Genomic DNA, 12,546 nt, shown 5'->3' on the forward strand with positions numbered 1-12,546 from the left:
CATCTAAGGATCCCAAACTTTGTTAAATGACTTACAGGAGTTAATTATTATACTTGTCATAAATGCCATATGGAGAACATGCCATGCTTCATTGATAATAGCTTTATGGGAGGGAAATGTAGCTTGTTTCTAGTCCGCTGCGATTTGGATGTGGTGGCGGAGATTATATGATGCACTAGTTTATTTTGAAGACGTGTCGAAGCGGGTAAATCCAGGGCAAAAGAAAGAATTTAGGATGAAGTGGGTCGTAAATTTGAATCAGGGATTGAATTTGGTTTTTAATGTCACACCAAAACTGGATTCGTTTTGGACATTCACACCAGATATGAAGAAACGTGCCCACCCCAGAGTACCCTCGCCAGCAACGATACAAGGTATCAGGTAACATTTTGTGAAGCTGAGTCTGGACATAATACCAAGAAGACGTGGATGTCCTGCGCAGGCACATCGCCTCAACTGTAGTGAGTGGACGTGCAGAGAGGTGCGTTTTGAAATGGAAATATGGAAGTTGTGAATTTGGAGACACTGGTAGAAGTATTTAGATGGGATTTCTATAGCTGCTTGAATATCAATGAACTGTGGAAAAAAGGTAGAGCGGGATATATCATTTACATAATGGACACACCGAGAGTGCCAGGCGGAGAATTCAGTAGCAAACCTGGTGGGAATTCCTGGGAGTTGAATGAAGGGATGATCGGAGAAGAGTGCTTGGAGAGACCATATCGACCTGGATGCGAAGTTCCAAATTGCTAGGGAGTGCGTGACTGTCGGATGAGCTAGTACTTGTTTGGGGTGATAAGCCCATGGGAGCCATAGGAGAGTAGCAGGGGTGAGTAGACCCAGACCCATGGAGGCCGTGTGCCAATACCATAAGACACACTGAGCGATATGGGCAGATAAATAATATGATGATGTGTTTTAATGAAAAAGGCTTGGAAAAGTTAGATTGAGTAAAATGATGTGACTGTTGTTACGAGCAGCGGTGGTGCCCAGCCGCCACGACTCTCCTACCTGCGTCCCGGCCGTCGTTTCGTTAAGGATCCCCAACACATTTCATTGTTCATTGTTGAAGCCTGTACTGTATCCGAGCCAATCTCCAAGTGTGCCTGGGAGAAATTCGAATGGACCACGGAGATATGTGTTCCAAAGGATCCTGGATTCCAAAAGAGTGCAAGGGCAGGTGCACTTCCTGGTACAGTGGAGTAACCACGGGTTAGAAGAGCGGTCTTGGGTTCCACGGAGACAACTCCATGCCCCTAAGCAATTGAAGGAGTTTTTCAAGAGATTCCCAAGAAAACCTGGATGTCGGGGTCCCTCGACCCCTCCTCAAGGGGGGGACTGTTACCAGCCGCGGCGGTGCCCAGCCACCGCGACTCTCCTACCTGCGTCCCATCCATCGCTATGGCGACCGGGACATCACTTCTGCCTATGACCCGGCCGTTTATAGCTTCTGTGCTCCAGTCTGCTGACCTGCTAGTTCCTGTTCCTGTATTCTGATACCACTACTGACTCCCCGTGTATGACCCTTGGCTTTGAATTGGACTTCGCTCGTGTTTCCTGTGACCCTGATCTCTGGCCTGTTTACCAGTTCTGCTATTCGCCTGTGACCCCTGACCTCAGCTTGTTTACTGATACTGTTGTCTGCTGCCGGCCCTTGACCTCTGCGTGGACCTGACTCTTCTTGCCTGGGTTCTCCCCAGCCGGTACACACTTCACGACCCTCTGTCAGTCTGCGGCCCAGTCTGTCCCCACCATCAGGGGCTCCAGTGAACACCTGATTGGCAGAGTAGATTCCGGGTTGTGTTGTGCCGGCTGGAGGGGTTCCTAACAACTGTGTGTAGATTGATTGTGTTACATAAGTAGAAATGGACAATCATGGGCAAAAGTTTTGAGACTGACACAAATATTGGTTTTCACAAAGTTTGCTGCTTCAGTGTTTTTAGACCCTTTTGTCAAATGTTGCTATGGTATACTGACTTAAAATTGCAAGCATTTCATAAGTGTCAAAGGCTTTTATTGACAATTACGTTAAGTTTATGCAAAGAGTCAATATTTGCACTTTTGACCCTTCTTTTTTTTCAATCAACTTCTGGGTCACATACTGACTGATGGCTGCCCATTCTTGCCTAATCAATGCTTGGAGTTTGTCAGAATTTGTGTTTTTTTTGTTTGTCCACCTGTCTCTTGAGGATTGAGGTCTGGGGAGTTTCCAGGCCATGGACCCAAAATTTCGATGTTTTGATCCTCGAGCCACCTAGTTATAACTTTTCCCTTATGGCAAGGTGCTCTATCATGCTGGAAAAGGCATTGTTCGTCACCAAACTGTTCTTGGATGGTTAGGAGAAGTTGCTCTTGGAAGATGTTTTAGTACCATTCTTTATTAATGGCTGTGTTCTTAGGCAAAATTGTGAGTGAGCCCACTTCCTTGGCTGAGAAGCAACCCCACACATGAATGGTCTCAGGATGCTTTATTGTTGGCATGACACAGGACTGATTGTAGCGCTCACCTTTCCTTCTCCATACAAGTGTTTTTCCACATGTCCCAAACAATCTGGAAGGGGATTCATCAGAGAAAATGACTTCACCCCAGCCCTCAGCAGTCCAATCCCTGTACCTTTTACAGAATATCAGTCTGTCCCTGATGTTTTTCCTGTAGAAAAGTGGCTTCTTTGCTGGTTCTTCTTGACTCCAGACCACCCTCCAAAAGTCTTTGCCTCACTGTGCGTGCAGATGCACTCACGCCTGCCTGCTACCATTCCTGAGCAAGCTCTGACTGGTGGTGCCCTGATCCTGCAGCTGAATCACGTTTAGGAGATGTTCCTGGCGCTTGCTGGATGTTCTTGGGCACTCTGAAGCCTTCTTCACAACTATTGAACCTCCCTCCTTGAAGTTCTTGATGATCTGATAAATGGCTGATTTAGGTGCAATCTTACTAGCAGTAATATTCTTGCCTGTGAAGCCCTTTTTGTGCAAAGCAATGATGACAGCACGTGTTTCTTTGTAGACAATCATGGTTAACAGAAGAAGAACAATAATTTCAAACACCACCCTCCTTTTAAAGCTTCCAGTCTGTTATTCTAAGTTAGTCAGTATGACAGAGTGATCTCCAGCCTTGTTCTAGTTAACACTCTCACCTGTGTTAATGAGAGAATTACTGATCTGCTGTCACTGGTCCTTTTGTGGCAGAGCTGACATGCAGTGGGAATGTTGGTTTTGGGATAAAGTTCATTGTCATTGCAAAGAGGGACTTTGAAATTAATTGCAATTCATCTGATCACACTTCATGACATTCTCTAGTATATGCAAATTGCCATCATAAAAACTGAGGCAGCAGACTTTGTGAAAAATAATATTTGAGTGCAGACTGTTGGAAATTGCAAGTGCTATATAATGGAAGTGTTTGGTTATTGCTAATGTTGTTTAGTGTAAATGTATAACAAATGCATAGAAATTGTAGTGAATACGTTTATCTGCAATGTTTGAATGGGAAAATTACCCTGATTGTGAGCTGTTTTGAGTTGATTGAAAAGGCTAAAGGAGATTGTTAGAGTATTCAGGAAGTGACTTACACTATTTGTGCATAGAAAAACGTGAATATGTTATGTTTGTTATATAGTTATTAGCATATTTATGAGATATTGGAAATGTAAGCATAAATCAATTGGGAAAGTTTTGCATATACTATTTGGTACATGCAGTTTATTGCTGGATAGATTTAATGGACAACATGGCTCCTGTGGGAGCCGTGTGAGAGACATGTGTTAGGCTTTGTACTAAAGTCAGAGACACATGGTCTGTTCTCCCTTTTGGCCTTCCTTCTCACACACACATGGCCTATCCTCCATTTTGTCATAGTCTCATACACAAACGGTCTGTCCACTATTTCGTCATAGTCACATATACACACGGTCTGTCCGCTATTTTGTCATAGTCTCATACACACAAGTCTGTCTACCATTTCGTCATAGTCTCACACACAAATGGTCTGTCTGTAAGGACCCTCGAGGAGATGTGCACTACGGGGAACACCAGCCGGTGTTCACGGACTATACCGGAGGGCGGTTCCTAAACCCCTCACCCAGGTCTAACCAAGGAGACTGTCTCCTTACTATGGGGTCACCCACGGATCCTAAGGACTGGCTGCACCAGGCCCGACTGAGGATCACTGGAACAGCACACAAACCCGCGGGCCGACTACCGCACGGAACAGCTGATCGAAACTGAACCGCCCGACTGCCTGTACTTGGGTGTCGAACATGTGTCCTTACACCTTGAACCGCTAGGGAACCTGCACGGAATTCAGGCTTGGGGACCCTCGAACAGAACCACGGGCCGCCCCTGGAACTGCCTCAAGCTGTGCTGCACTGCCACTGACTCACTCAGTCACCCCCTCTGGGAACCAGCGTGACCCCTGGGACCTAAGGGGCGGGAAAACTACGGATGTTCTTCCCTGACTATGTGTAAGCTGGTAACTACACTTGTCCCCCACAGCACGGGTTAGTACAGGAAAACACAGGAAACAAGAGCCTACTTTTAATGGGGGCCTGACATCTTGCCCCTGGAAACAGTTGTATAGCACACCCAAAAATACAGTGATACAGACAATACTCGCCGCACAGACAGAATAAATGCAGTATACAGTACTTTGTACGCTACTTACCAGAGCACAGAGCTGCTAGCCAACCAGCCGGTTCGCTACAGCACCAACAGGAGCCTCCGCTCTATTGTATCTCCTAACTCCGTGTGCTCACCTCACACAGGACCGCGCCTACACTCATAGGGCTTTCATGCCTCTGATACACCAAGGCCTTATGCCTCTAGCTAGGGCCTTGTGCCCTGTTCTCCCAGGGGACTCTAGCCCCTGCCTAACTAGACCTTAGTGCCTTCCTCACTTTGGCCTCTGGGCCACTATCTAACTATAAGGGCCTTGTGCCTTTATACACCTTGGGCTGTTAGCCCACTACCTAGCTAAACTAGGGCCTTGTGCCCTCACAAACACTTTATGGCCTACTGGCCCACTACCGTACTGTCAAGGGCCTATTGCCCAGTCCCTGGGCCTTGTGCCCCTAGGTTATGCCCACGGGCCTAGTGCCCGACTATAGCAGGGGTGCCGGGCCCGGGAGAGGTATCGCCTAGCAAGGGCCTTACCCGCGTCTGAAGTCTTCGGGGAGCTTCTCCTGGACTCCTTCCCCTTCTGCTGCTGCCTCCACGCTCTGCCGCCGGCTTCTGGTCTTGATCACGCCGGTCTTCAGGCAGCAGAGGCGCTCTTAGCCCTGACAAGGGCTCTCTGCCGCCACTGCTGGTCTGCGCTGTTTTCTTTTCTTCTAATCTTGATCCCGCAGCTCTCCGCGACACGTCCTGCTTCTTCTCTCTCCACCGACGGACTAAAGATGGCGGCGCGCGCGCCGACTTAAACAGTCGTCGACGCGCTGACGTCATCACATAGCGTCGACGTGACGCTACGCGATGACATGGCGGGTCCTGATTGGCCCTCCGCCGCTGTGGGGTTTCCAATGGCCGGAAGGTGAGCCCTGATTGGCTCACCGTCCCGGCGGAACCACCATTTTGTCAAAGTCTTACACACACATAATGTCTTACAATCTGGTTACACACATATACACATATATAATAGGATAAGAGGTACATTTACACATGTATAAGAAAGCTAAAGCAGGTAATGCATTGTATTTCATGTAAAATGTATTTTCATCACTCTGTGCCATGCTGCTTTTGCCGCCCTTCACACACTGCCATGCTGCTTTGGCCCATCTTCACACGCTGCCATTCTGCTTTAGACCCTCTTCACACTCTGCCATTCTGTCTTTGCTCCCCCTTCACACTCTGCCATGCTGTCTTTGCTCTCCCTTCACACTCTGCCATGCTGCTTTGGCCCCTCTTCACTCTCTGCCATGCTGCTTTGGCCCCTCTTCACACTCTGTCATGCTGCTTTGGTCCCCCTTCACACTCTGCCATGCTGTCTTTGCCCCTCTTCACACTCTGTCATGCTGCCTTTGCTCTCCCTTGCTTTCATTCCTTCACTTACCTTTTCCATCGGCTTCTTTCTTTTTTTCTTTCTCTTCTTCTGTCTTCTTGCCAACTCCACTCTGTGCCGCTCCTCACTGAATGTCGGGCGTGATGACGTCACACCAAACATTCAGTGCGAACAGAGCAGAGAGGAGGTTGGAGGTGCACCGGCGCCGTGATCATGTGAGTATTTATTTACTTATTTTTTAAAGTTCCCTCTCCCCCCACCAATGAAGAGGGGAGCAATCAGGCGGGCCAGTACGACCCTGGATATGATATAATATTCATTCTTATCTGTATTAAGCTGTGGTAATCAAATTAAATAAAGCAGATATTGAAATAGAATTATCTTTCTAAGAAATGTGTTAAAATTCGAATCAACCTTGTGTGATAATGAAGGCAGTTTTTTAGATGGTTATTATGATATTTGCATTAATAGTTTATTTACCACACCATTGGACCTCAGTTCTTTCAGATTAGCACAGTAAGTAGCACCCAAAATAGCTACCCTTTTACAGCCTCCAAGCATTAGCTACTCGCCTAGACTCTCTCCAGACTGCCCTGCCTAATCCTCCACCACTGGCACCACCTAGCCTGCTGCTTCCATGGTAGCTCCAGCAGCCTATTCAACTCTCCATCTAGCTTGTCCTCAAAAATGTAATGGCGACCCCAAAACCAGTTGCAGATTCCTAAACCAATGCTTAATTCAATTTGCGCTTCTTCCATAGAATTTTATCACAGACAGGGAAAAAAGTGGCCTACATTATTTCTTTTCTTTGGCCTGATAGGCCAAGCCTTTGGGCCTCTCTGGTGAGGGAGCAGGATGATATGATTCTTCAGGATAGTGCTTCCATCATTTCAGCCTTCTGAAAGATATTTGATGAACCAGGGCAGCCTCTGGTATTCTCAGCCTTTCCCAAGGCTCTTGTCCTCTTTCTCAGCATGTAATCCAGTTCCGTACTTTTTCAGCTGAACTTTGGTGGAACGATGAGGCACTATTGGCTGCCTTCTGGCAGGGTCTCTCAGACTGAATAAAAGATGCCCTTGCTTCTCAAGAATTATCTACAACCCTGGATGCCCTGATCTCTCTCTGTCATCGAGTGGACATCCACTTTTGGGAATGGACCTTCAAGATGGACTCTCCCCATCGCCTTGCTGGCACCTGGCGTCCAACCTCCGAATCCTCCCGAGGAGCCCATGCAACGCAACTGCTTTTGACTCTGCCCGGAGCAGAGACAGAAAAAGTTTTCCAACAACCTCTGCATCTATTGTGCTGAGTCTGGGCACCTCCTAGCCTCCTGTCCCAAGCGTCAGGGAAACGCCAAACCCTAACCTGCTCCGTGAAGGTCAATCTGTCAAAATCCTCTCCAAATTTGAATAAGCCTTCCATCTGTTCTATTCCAGTCACCATTCACGGACCCTCGGGTCTAGCCTGTTCCTTCGCCCTCCTGGACTCCGGAGTCTCAGGGACTTTTAGCCCCTCAACCTTGGTGGAACATCTTGAGAAAAGGCTCTAGATGAGCCAAAACGCGTTGGCTGACGGGAGGATCGTGACGTCAGACTTGAGAGACCTGTAGTAGGAAGTGCTCCTGTTTCCGTTGATCGGGTGGTTAATACTGGCAGAACGGAGTTTTGTTGCAGTGAGTTTCCCAGGACTTGGCTCGCTACATATATGTATCATCAGACACGCTTTTTGCCCTTCTGAGCACGGTAAGGGTCCACCTATCCCTACTTATCAGGTCCCGCTGATGTTTATTTGTCTGTTTTTTATTGTTTTTTTAATAAATCACCCATACGTTGTTACACTATGGAGTATTTCTTCTTTTATTGGAGTCTGGTTTAACCAAAGGAAACTCTGCATTAGCGGATCGATGTATATCAAGAATTACACTATGGTTTCGTTTTGACCACATGATCTGTCCGGCATTATCGAGTGAATTTGTATTAGAGGACTGACGGACGTGAAGAACTACATCTTTTGATACAGGCTTGTTTTATCAGACTATTTGGTGAGTGCGCAACCCTGAGGGGTTAATTATAACCCGTCATCACGTGAGGTGTTCCCGTTTATTTACTATTGCATGGAGTACATAGGGATTTTTTTCTCCTCTATCCACATCTTGATATATATGTGGATTGCACTATGTTTTTTGTTTTCTTTTTTTCTTTCCTATGTATGATCTACGAGGAACATTGAAATATTCGGGACTTTATTAGAAGATTCTACATCCGTGCCCTTTGGAACATAGGACTTCCTGTGTACTCATATATACCTCTTTGGTTTCTGGACTTTTCAATGTTGTGGATTTATAGATGATTGGCGCCTGTTTGCAAATTTTGCTGTTTGTGTATCCCCATCCCCTCTCACCTCCTTCGCTCTCTCTCCCCCACTGCCTGTTCTTACCTCGCTCACCTCTTCAACTTATCACTCTCCTCTGGTATAGTCCCCTCCTCTTTTAAACACGCTCTTATCTCCCCTATCCTCAAAAAACCCAATCTTGACCCCACCTCTCTTGATAACTATCGCCCTGTCTCACTACTCCCCTTCACCTCCAAACTTCTCGAGCGGATTGTCTGTAGCCGCCTCGCCAAACATCTCTCTGACTATTCCCTCCTTGACCCTCTCCAATCCGGCTACCGTCCCCTCCACTCCACTGAAACTGCCCTGGCCAAGGTTACTAATGATCTCCTAACGGCCAAGTCCAAGGGTCACTTCTCTATACTTATTCTCTTCGACCTCTCCGCAGCCTTTGACACAGTGGACCACCCCCTCCTGCTGCAAACCCTTCTCTCTCTTGGCCTCTCGGGATCTGTCCTTGCCTGGTTCACCTCATACCTTGCTAACCGCTCCTTCTCTGTATCAACGTCTGGCTCCTCCTCCTCCCCCCACCCTCTCCCTGTTGGAGTCCCGCAGGGCTCTGTTCTTGGTCCTTTACTCTTCTCGCTCTATACTTCCTCACGTTGGCGCTCTCATCTCCTCCTTTGGTCTTCAGTATCACCTCTATGCTGACGACATCCAACTCTACATCTCTTCACCTGATCTTTCCCCCACCCTCCTCGCTCAGGTATCTGACTGGCTCTCCGCCATCTCCTCCTGGATGTCGGAGCGCTTTCTCAAAATCAACATTTCCAAAACTGAACTCATTGTCTTTCTTCCTCCCAACCACCCATCCCACCATGACCTCTCCATTGTCGTTAACAACACTACCATCTCCTCTGTCACCCAACTCCGCTGCTTGGGTGTCACCCTTGACTCCTCTCTTTCTTTTGCCCCCCACATTCATTCCCTTGCCCAAGCCTGTCGCTTCCAACTACGCAACATCGCCCGCATACGTCCCTTTCTCTCTCAGGAGGCCACAAAAACCATCATACACGCACTCATCATCTCCCGCCTGGATTACTGCAACCTCCTCCTCACCGGCCTCCCCCACTCCCCCCTCTCCCCCCTCCGCTCTATACTCAATGCGGCCGCAAGACTCATCTACCTCTCACGCCGCTCCTCCTCTGCCTCCCCTCTCTGCCTTGCCCTACACTGGCTCCCCTTCCCCTACAGAATCCTTTTCAAACTCCTCACCACCACTTACAAGGCTCTCTCCCACTCTACTGCCCCTTATATCTCCAACCTCCTCTCCATTCACACTCCCGCCCGCTCCCTGCGCTCGGCCAATGACCGTCGCCTCTCCTCCACTCTGATCACCTCTTCCCATTCCAGAATCCAGGACTTTTCCCGTGCAGCCCCCCTTCACTGGAATGACCTCCCTCGCTCCATCCGCCTCTCTCCCACTCTGTGCTCCTTCAAACGTGCACTCAAAACTCACCTCTTTCTCAAAGCCTACCACCCATCCACTTAACCCCTATTTCCTCCCCTCTTTCTCCCCTCTTTCCCATTGCCTCAACCTGCTCCTCTTGTGCCTGGTCTGTCAACCCTCCCTTAGGATGTAAGCTCAAATGAGCAGGGCCCTCTTCCCTCCTGTCTCCTCACCTGTTCTTCTGTTTAATGCTTATTGCAGCAGCCTGCCTGGAGTTTCTGAAGTATTGGTATTTTTGTTTATTGTTCTGTACTGTTTCACCCTGTATAGTCTACTGTTTGTACTGTGTACGGCGCTGCGGAAATCTTGTGGCGCCTAACAAATAAATGATAATAATAATAATAATAATAATAATATATATATCTGATAGGGATTGGTGTTTCCTATTTAGTTTGCTACAAGCTGCCTTTCTTGATTTGATACATTGTTTTGCGCCGTGGACTTAGTCATCCTTTATCTTTACTTATGGGGTTCTCATTGCCAATCTCGCTATCTGACTCAAGTTAAACCTATTCTCACTGTTGTGTCGTCTTCTCGTGAGGGATCCGGGACATCGCTGCCTTCTCATTATGCTTCTTTTGCAGACGTCTTCAATAAAGGACGCTCAGAAAATATGCCTCTACACCACCCTTGGGACTGTCCCATAGGCCTTCTCCCTGGCTAGGTTCCTCTTTGTCCATTCCTTAAACACAAGCTATGGCGGAATATGTCCGGGAGAACCTACAATTGGGTTTTATTAGACCATCCAATTCCCCAGCTGGAGCCGAGTTTTTCTTCTTGAAGAAGAAGGAGGGGTCTTTATGCCCTTGTATCGACTATTGGGGCTTAAACATTATTATGATTAAAAATCGGTATCCTATCCCAATTGTGACATAACTTTTTGACCGCACTAAGGGTGCCCAGATAATCACCAAGCTAGATCATCCTGGGGCATATATTTTAATCCAAATTTGTGACGGTGACGAATGGTAGACCACCTTCAACACCAGAGACGGTCACTATGAATATCTGGTTATGCCCTTCAGGCTCTACAATGCCCCCGTGTTCTTTCAGAGTTTTGTGAATTAAGTCTTACTCTATTCCTGCATAGTGGTATACTTGGACAACATTTTAATTTTCTCCCGGGACCTTCCTTCTCATCGTCACCAAGTTGCGGAGGTACTTACCCAACTTTGTAGGAACCAGTTATTCTGCAAACTTTAAAAATTGTTCATTTGAGATCCCTCAGATGCCCTTTCTATGATATATTGTATCTGGCTTGTGTCTATAGATGGACCCAGAAAAGGTTTGCACCACCCTGGATTGGTCCCTTCCTTTGGGACTCAAGTCATCTCAGCGCTTCCTCGGCTTTGCCAATTACTATAGACAGTTTGTTCAAGACTATTCTACTCTGGTGGTCCCCATCCTGGCATTCACTTGAAAAGGAGCTGATACCAAAACCTGGTCTCCGGAAGCCATTGAAGCGTTTGATACCCTTAAGAAATCCTTTTCCACAGCCGCTGTCTTTAAGCAACTCGACTCCTCGTTACCCTTCTTCATGGAGGTTCATGGAGGTTGATACCTCTACTGTCGGGAAATTGTGCTTTCCCAATACACCTCTCAGGGAATAAAGGTCTCACCCCTGCACCTTTTTTCCCCATAAGTTTGCTCTGGCAGAAAACAACTATGCCATTGAATATAAAGAGCTACCAGCTATGAAACTGGCGCTTTCAGAGCGGAGATACCTGCTGGAGGGCTCTCAATTCCCTGTTACCATTATCACCAACCACAAGATCTTGCTCTTCCTTCAGTGTGCTCAGTGTCTGAAGCCTCAACAAGCTCGCTAGTCGCTCTTTTTCTCCTACATCAACCTACACATCACTTTCAGACCGGGTTCCAAAAACAAGAAGACTGATGCACTTTCCTAGGCATTTATGCATGAACCTGAATCGTCTGAATTTACCAACTGTACCATCTTGGATCCCAAGTCTCTACTTGAGGCTATTCTGTGTCACCTTCTCCAACACTCAAACCTCTATCAACCGTTTCTTATCCAGCAAAACATCACCGTCCCCTTTCCACATTCCACAAAGTGAGGACTTTGAAATAAGTCAAGTTTTAAACTCCAAGTTCTCACGTAGGAGACTTATATATCTTGTGGATTAAAAGGGCTTTGGCCCTGAAGAACGGTTCTGGATTAATTCCTCTGATGTCAACACCCCTTTTTTGATAAAAAAGCTTCATTCCAAACACCCAAACAAACCTACTCTTAGGTGTTCAGCGCCCACCTTTAAAAGGGTGGGTACTGTCACGCACCAGACCGTTGACTGTCCAGAGTAGTTTGGCGCTCTCACCTGCCACTCCCACTGCTTTTCTCCTTTCCTGTCAGACGCCGCTGCTCTCCTTGCTTGGCACCATCTTGCCTGCTCCCCTGCACATGCTCGGACCCGGCTTTTTGTAATCTCCATCCATTCATTCCATTGGTTAATCAACTGGTCGGATCCACTATTTAAGGCACCTCTTACAAACTTTGAGTGCCAGATCTTCAGGTCTTCCATCCTGTTTGGACATGCTCCGTTCTGGCTCCAGTACTACTGGCTGCTACTCCTTCTGTTCACCTGGATTCTGTGCCTCGGTTCATTGCTACCATCTCAGTGTGTGTTCTGTACCAAACACCTATGCTTCTGGTCTTCCTCATTCCTGGAAACCTGCAGATAATTACACCTCCTACCAA

Source organism: Mixophyes fleayi, chromosome 1 (genome assembly GCF_038048845.1).
Source record: "Mixophyes fleayi isolate aMixFle1 chromosome 1, aMixFle1.hap1, whole genome shotgun sequence".
Classification (NCBI taxonomy): Eukaryota; Metazoa; Chordata; class Amphibia; order Anura; family Limnodynastidae; genus Mixophyes; species Mixophyes fleayi.